General features: G+C 35.4%; 1 pseudogene; it reads right to left on the reverse strand.

Moving 5' to 3' along the window:
* Positions 1-533: 533 nt before the first annotated feature.
* LOC100406972 (ribosomal protein L19 pseudogene) lies at positions 534-1,172 on the reverse strand (annotated as a pseudogene).
* Positions 1,173-8,030: the final 6,858 nt, after the last annotated feature.

Consider the following 8,030-nt stretch of genomic DNA (forward strand, 5'->3'; position numbering starts at 1 on the left):
GAAAAGGCAGATTAAGTCATGTTTCAAATTCACTGCTTTGTATTCTTTCAATTCTAGTAGCATTAAACTGATTAAACAAACATGTGCTTTTATAGGGATTGTTCACCAAATGTTTTGCCAGCAAAAAAGACATAGTTATGGCCTCAAAAACCAATACCTGCTTTCATGTGCCCTATTCTAAAGATTATCAACATACACTTATTACAGTAATTTATAATTGCATTTTAATTTTCAGATCTAAGTGTACACTGACATTTAGTAATGACCATTTTCTGTAAGTTGGATTTGTTAATACATTCACCCATATATTGATTCAACAAATATTTATAAAGCCAGGCTCAGTTGCTCAGTTAGGTTTTGTGGATATACTACAGACATATTTATATGTTATAAAATATTGACAATATATTTATCTGCCTCAGGAGCTTAAAACCTTGTATTAGAATTAAATATCTTTTTTTTTTTTTTTTGCAAGTAGATAAAGGCTCGTTTTATTTTAATGGCTGATCTATGTAATCACGGAGGCCAGTATGTACAGACAAAGGGGGAGCTTTTATTTCTTGGTCTCTTCCTCCTTGGACAAAGTTTTGATGATCTCCTCCTTTTTGGCCTGGAGGCGCTCTTCACGGCGCTTTCGTGCTTCCTTGGTCTTAGACCTGCAGGCCTCAGCCTGGTCAGCCAGGAGCTTCTTGCGGGCCTTATCTGCCTTCAGCTTGTGGATGTGTTCCATGAGAATCCGCTTGTTTTTGAACACATTCCCCTTCACCTTCAGGTACAGGCTGTGATACATGTGGCGATCAATTTTCTTAGATTCCCGGTATCTTCTGAGCAGCCGGCGCAGAATCCTCATTCTCCTCATCCACGTGACCTTCTCTGGCATTCGGGCATTGGCTGTACCCTTACGCTTACCTATGCCCATGTGCCTGCCCTTCCGGCGGGCCAAGGTGTTTTTCCGGCAGCGAGCCCGGGAATGGACCGTCACAGGCTTTCGGATGATCAGCCCATCTTTGATCAGCTTCCGGATCTGCTGACGCGAGTTAGCATTGTCGATTTCATTGGTCTCATTCGGGTCCAACCAGACCTTCTTCTTGCCACAGCGGAGGACACTAGAGGCCAGCCTCTTCTGAAGCCTGAGCATACTCATGGCTGCGGCAGCAGCAGCGAAAGGAAGGTAGAATTAAATATCTTAAGTGACTTTCCATAGATAATACCCTCTTATTTTTTTAACCATGCAAAGTTTTGCTTTAGATTTTCATTTAATAAATGTTATATGTAACTAATAAATCAAAATATAAGAAATTGATTGCTTTTAAAGTAATTTTGAGAATTGTTTTTTGAACAAATAACCCTTTGCCCCCAGAAACTTCATATACACTTTTAAAATATGCATAATTTCTGCTGTATTTTTCTATATATTTGAAACCCATATTTTACTGAAAATAGTGTAGTATGTTAAACTGTGAATAATATTTAAGAAAACAAACGGTCACATAATGTAGAATAAATTCAGAAATAGAAGAATTTGAGATTATTTTTAATTGTGATATAAGTATGGCACAATAAAAGTCTTAACTTCTTAAGTGTAAATATGCAATGCTATGGTCTAGTGATACTGCATTGGATTAATGATTCAGAAAAGCTGGTTAACAAAATAAAACCTTATATGCAAAATAGAATATATAAAGCAGGGAAGGAGAAAATAAATAAAGCATTTTTATAAACTACAAAGCATACTGAAACATAATTAAGTAGTTAAGTCTTAGCTTAATTATAGCTTAGCCAACAATTCAGTGTTAGCTTAACCAAATAAAGTAGACTTAAGGGAATTTGGATTTAGATCCTGCCTCCATTGTTATGTAGCAAAAAGCATGGTCTTGTCAACAAAATCTACTCAGCCACCACCAAATTGAAATATGGGCTGCCTAACCAAAGGAAGACAAAAAGAATGGTGTATGATCAATTTGTCAAAATAATTGTATATTAGCATAGAAAATTCTACTCAATACAAAAAAATTGAATCTGATCTGCAAGGATGTAGAACAGATGAAAATTTTGCAGACTATAAAATGAGGAGATAATGGGAAAATTCTAAAGAAACGTTTAGACAATCAGTGAAACTATTCTTGCACAAAATCAAGCTGTGCAAATTACTTTGTATGGTACAAAATAGGGAGTGACCTGTTTTTTTTTTTCTTTAATTATAAGTTTAGGATTAAGAATCTTCCAAATCTTCAACATACCCTCACTGCCTAATGAATATTCATAAAAACCTTAACATCTCTCTCCTTTCATTGTTTTAATCTAATTAATCATTAAGCACTAGACAAATAATCACTGAGATGTATCTATTGGAACTGTCACAAGTCAGATTTACTCTTATTTCAGTGACAGTTGAATGAAATGCAAAGGCCTTATTGGTGCCCTCAACTCTACTCTCTTGGCCACTTCATTGAAACTACAGAACATACTGTGACAAGTCTATTATTTTATTGTAGCATTTTGCCACATGAAACTGCCATCATTTCCACTTGTATCAAATATAGCCCCTCATCTTTTTTTCAGCTTTACTTTCCAACCATACTTCTGCCATTCGCTGATATGTGCTTTTTACTATTATTATGCCTTGGTCATTATTTCTCTTTTACTATTATGATGACTTGACCATTATTTCTCTCATCTATTGTTTATAGACATAATTAAGCTGTAAGTTAATTTAGTACTTTTAGGTGATATTGAGAATTTATTGTCCACTTAAATATCATTTCCTTGTGCAAATGTTTTAAATTCTAATAAACCTGCTCTTGCAATCAAGTTTATATGTATAAAGTAGGTACTGAAGATAATACATAACTTATAATTGTTATTAAATATATTTTCACAAATATTAGCTATTTGTTTCTTATCATAATTCAATCAAGTTTTTTCGTTTTTTAATCTGATTTGTCCTCCTATTTCATACCCTTTAGTTTTAAGCATTCTGCTCTTTAGTTTTAAGCATTTATAATCTTCAGTTTTGTGTTCACTCATTTAGTCCATAAGTACATATAAAATGTTCAAACTGAAGCAGGAGATAAGCTGGAAACTGGAAATTCACTAGTGAAAATCACAGATGTACCCTCTGGACCCAAAGAGGGACTACACTTCAAGAGAAACTCTTAGACATGCTGTATTCGTTTTCTATTGCTTTATTACTACAGATTTAGTGACCTAAAACACTCATTTATTATAGCACAGGTTTGTGAGTCAGAGGTCCAGGTACAAAGTGGCTCCTCTGTGTCCTCTGCTCAGGTCCTTCCAGGACCAAAATTAAATTATTTGCTATCCTTGGCTTCTATCTGGAGGCTCTGGTTAAGACTCCACTTCCGAGTTCATTCAGGTTGTTCTCAGAATTCAATTACTTGGAGTTGTATGACTAAAGTCCCTGCTTTCTTGCCACTTCATCTTTAAGCCAACAACAACACACTGAATTTTTCATGTGCTTCAAATATCTGACTTCCTCTTCTGCTACCAGAATGAAAAAATGTCTGCTTCTGAGGAAGCTTGTGATTATATTAAACCCATCCACATACAGTCCACATTGCCTGTCCACATAGCATAATCTTTCTAATTTAAGGTCATTTGATTGGTAACTTTAATTACATCTGCAAAGCCCTTTAGCTATGTAATGTATTTATGGAAGTATTGCTAAGGAGCAAATCACAGAAGACAAAATTCTGTCTACCACACGCGTAGACCAAAACATTTTTGTATGTATCTTCATTGTATCACTGCTTGCAAGAACAAAAATCTGGAAACAACTCTAAAACATATCTTAAAAAAAAAGCAGGTAAAATGTTATAGATTGGCATGTTGAAATACTACCAAAATTTAAAATGAATGAAATAGCTACAAACTAGATGATGCGTCTTAATAATAGATTGACTTAAAAGTAAATAAACCTAAAAGTAAAAGTGGGAATCTTAAGAAACAGAAATGACAAACAGCATAGTTTAAGACAATAGTTATCTCCAAAGAGCAAAGTAAAGGAAAAATATGGGTCAGAAACTTATCAATAGATTTGAGGTACTATCAATTAAGTATTTAAGCTGATATATGATGGTAGACAATTAGAATTCCTAGAATCAAGTGGAGGTGCAGGGAAGAGCTGTTAATGTTGCTCTGGAAATCTGTATCAAGTCCCTGTGAAGAATGACAGAAGAAGCTAGTGTGACTAGAGCAAAGAGAAGGTCACAGATAGGCTGGAGAGGGAGGGCCCAGATGTAGTGAGAAGCAGGGAAGTGACATGATTGAATATATTTTTAAAAGATGATTTTGTTGATAAAAGGTTTGCAGTTGGGCATTAATAGAGGTGGAGAAAATAGAAAATTATGTCATGAGATCAGGGAGACCCCTGTGGGGTTTATTGAAAGTAAGTGTAATTAAAAAAAAAAAAAACAAGGAAGTACTCAAGGAAAACTACCACCATGATTCTAAGATGTTTGACTTAAATGAATGAAGAATGGAATTACCATTTACAAAGAAAGGTAATAGAGAAGAGAGGAGATTTGAAGGGTCGTTGAAACTTCAGAATTGTATTTGAGTTTGAGAAGCTTATTGCATATACAAAGGGAGATGTCAAGTGGGCAACTGTGTACACTGTTGTGGAATTCAGGGAAATGTCAGAAATGGAAAGGTAAATTTGTGAATTTTTAGAATATATGTAGTGTTTAAAAGTCATGATTCCAGGTGAGAAGATGTATGGAATCAATGTAAACTGAGTAGTCCTGGGACTCCCTAACATGGATCAAATATATATATATTATATATATGTGCACACACACACACACACACACGTATATATACACACTCATATAGTGAGAGTTAAATCAAATAATATTAATTATGTGTAATATATAATAAATGAAGAAAATGTATAATGTAAAAATGAAAAATCATATGCTTTATTTACAGTGGGTATATAGTAAAAATATAGAAAGTATGGGCAGGAAATAATTTACAAAAATATTAGGATAATGGATGCCTGTGAGAATAGTGGGGAAAAAATGAAAGCAGCAAAAGTATAATGGCTTCCAATTTGGGCTTTAAAGTTTTATTTCTGAGAAAAACAATTTGAAACATTGGAAAATTGATTACATGGCAGAAAAGAATTTAGACAAAATGACATAGTGCATTTAAAGAATTCTATTTAGATGTTTGTCTCCAGAATAAATGAAGTAGAGAGATAGAAACATAATTGAAGAAGGTTGTGGTGTTAAGGTTTTTTTTTTTTTAAGTTTTTTCCTATTATGCATTTGTCATTTGTTTAATTCTGTAAGAAAGGTGGTATGTAATCATGCCTTTCACTGCTTATGGAGAAACAGCTATTATTAAGAAAGAGATAAATTCATCATTATAATGGAAATGGAAATAAGAGGAGATAGTTGTAGCTGCAATACACTGATGTAATTGGTTTCAGCAAGACTGACCAGTTCCTGTTTTTTGGCTTCTATTTTTTTCTAAAGTATGAGGCAACCCAATAGCTGAGATTTACAGAATGGAAGACATTGGAAATGTGGGGGATATGAAGGTTTGAAATTATAATTTCTGGAAAATAGCATTGCAAATTATTATAGAAATATTCTTAAACATCTATGCTGTTTTTAGAACTTAGTTGAAGTTGAGGATATTGGTAATAATTGGCAACATTTTATATTGGTAATAATTTATGTATTTCCCCAGGAAATCTCAGATGCTTGTCTACAGTTACAAGTGGGATTGTTGGACTGATCTGTGATTTATCTGGTAATGCAACTAAAGTTAGAAGAGGCCGTTATCTGAAAGAAGAAGAAGCACCAGTTGATGTGTGGTTATTTTAGGGTGCCATTTGTAGTTACTTGAGCAATATCATACACCTCACCTCATGTTTGTAAGATCCGGATGAGCACTAGATGACACTGCACAGCTTGTATTTCTTTCAGAGGAGCGTTCACTTTCAACTAGATAAGGCATAAATGCTAGACTATTCCGAAAGGCTGGAAAGTAAATGTGAAGTTCTGAAGACTCGGTCCCTGGCTCTGCTCAACCAAAATTTTGTCTTCTTTCCAAACAGAAATTCTTTTGCTCCCCGAGTAGGACTAAAATAGTGGACATTCAGGAATTGGACACATTCCATGTTTTGTTAGTTTCACCACTGAATATAAACCTCAGTTCATTAAATAAGTTTTCCTATTCCTTGACAATTTATCTATGAAAATTACTGTTTCGACTATTAGATGAAGTCAAAGTGATTTGTCACTCATTGTCTGCCTTCAAATCCAATGTTAACTCTATTGCCACTTTGGATTGTTGTTAGAACATGGAACACGGCCACTTAAAATGAAGGATTTGTGTGTCCTTTATCTTCATTTATTGTTCAATAAGCCATATGGTTAGGAAAAAGAATATTTGAGATTCGTCATCATTTGTTTAGTGAAGCATTTTACAAGTTGCATCATTACTTTTTTGAAAGTACCTTTAAAAAAATGTGTCCTAAGCTTTAAATCCCATGTATTATGTTTATTTGCAGACATCCACTCAAACTAGTTGAGCAAATAATGGTATGTATAGGATCACATCACATGTTGAGCTCAGTAAAGAGCAGCCTTGCATGCAAGCCACAGACAATAGTCAAATTAGATATTTAAGACTTTTTTCGTTACCATTATTTCTTTTTTATACTTTTGCCACTAGTCTTAGCTCCAGCTGCTATAACAAAATAATACTCACTGGGTGGCTTAAAAACATACATTTATTTCTTACAGTTTTGAAAACTAAGAAGTCCAAGATCAAGATGGCAGCTGATTGAGTGTCTGATGAGGGCTCTCTTTCCGGTTTTCAGGTAGTCAACTTCTTGCTGTATCCTTACATGATGGAGAGAGAGGAAGCTCTAGTGTCTCTTCCTCTCCTCATAAGAATGCCAACATTATAGCAGCTTTATTCTCATGACCTCATCTAAACCTAATTAGTTCTCAAAGGTCCCACTTCCCAATGCCATCACATTAGTGCATGGAGTTTCAACATATACATTTGGCAGGATACAGCATTCATTCCATAATTTTTCTCCTGGCTTTCCTCTTTTAGACTCTTACTGTAGACGAGCTTCCTTAATGTAGCAGGGCATGAGTGCCAACGTCCTGGGCATATGCCTGTATAGCTTTTAACTGTCCTGCAGAGATGGCACTGGCACATACTTTGCTAATGTTGTATGGTATAAATTTAAAATAGAGTTTTTTGGAAAAAAAAATAATAAATGAAGCATGCCCAGTTCCCTGAGCTCTTGTTATTCCACAGAGAACTGTGCTTAGGGCAAGTATACGTGATGGTAAAGATAGGCTCTGGTAGAAGATCACATCCTCCTGAGTCGCTCTACATATTTATGAGGAAAGAGAGTCATACATATCTAGTTGATTATATTAAAAATAGGAGCTTACTGGTCAAGAAGAGCCTCTGGAACTAAGTGGCTGGTATGAGCCTGCTTCTCTCTTGATATGGCTACTGAGGACATGCTAAGAAATAGATTTTTCTTAATGCATAGTCAGATTCATCTAATCTCATAATCTAAGAGGAAAACATGTCTCTACACCACTTCTATAGTTCTTGTCTCCCAGCAGCTCAAATCCACCCTTCTCCATTCAGCTTTGCAATTCTGGTGCTGAGACTCTGCAAGCTACATTTTTGCTTTATCAGCTGGCTCCCTGTGAAGCTCTGCCAATCATGGGCACTAGAGGGAGAGAGCAAGGGTGGAAAAAGAAGAAGATGTGCTCTTTTCTGTTTGTTCCCTGTGTATTTCTAGACTGCTTCCTGTTCCTGTGGGCATTACCCCAACAACAATTCCCAGCAGTAGCAGGACTTTCCCACAGCTGAATTCAGTTTGCAGTGTCCTCCACACTCACATATCTAGCCCCATTACTTGCCTCTCAGAGATACCAACACCACCTGCCTGTGTTTCCTCTTTACAGGTCTGGGTCCCAGACCCAAAGACTGCTCCTCCAAACTCAAAGATACCAGCACCA

This window comes from Callithrix jacchus, chromosome 7, assembly GCF_049354715.1.
Source record: "Callithrix jacchus isolate 240 chromosome 7, calJac240_pri, whole genome shotgun sequence".
Taxonomy (NCBI): domain Eukaryota; kingdom Metazoa; phylum Chordata; class Mammalia; order Primates; family Cebidae; genus Callithrix; species Callithrix jacchus.